We start from the raw sequence: 488 nt of genomic DNA, 5'->3' as shown, positions 1-488 counted from the left end.
CACCCCCCCCCAGCCAGTGACAAGCTACCGAGAGCACCTGACAGTTCGGGGAGTTAAAAAAAGCCTTTGTGATGAGCCAAAAATGAGTTTTGCCAGTGGCAACACTCTTAGATAGTTTGCTTTTCTCACATATGGTGTTTAATAATTAGTCGCTTTTTTTTTTTGGTGCACTTCTTGTTTTTCCCTGAGTGCCACCTACATTTTTTCACTTTGAAGTTAATTCCTAACTAGCAATGGATAGGAGAGCAGAGATGACCATGGGCAGCATTTCTAAAACCATAACATTACCCATTTGGATGGTTTTGCTTCTTGCCAAAATTCCACCTGCTGAGACTGCAGGCACCCCCGTGTTTCAGAAGTACACAAATGGTACAGCTGTGACAGCCACACCAGTGGGGTGGCGGGAAGTGGCGTCAAACAGTTCTCTGAAGCTGAAATTGCCAAATTCAGCTCAATTCTGTACCTGGTTCAAGTCCTCTGACCATTTT

This window comes from Charadrius vociferus, unplaced genomic scaffold, assembly GCF_000708025.1.
Source record: "Charadrius vociferus isolate BGI_N301 unplaced genomic scaffold, ASM70802v2 scaffold423, whole genome shotgun sequence".
Taxonomy (NCBI): Eukaryota; Metazoa; Chordata; class Aves; order Charadriiformes; family Charadriidae; genus Charadrius; species Charadrius vociferus.
This window is presented reverse-complemented; position numbering follows the sequence as displayed.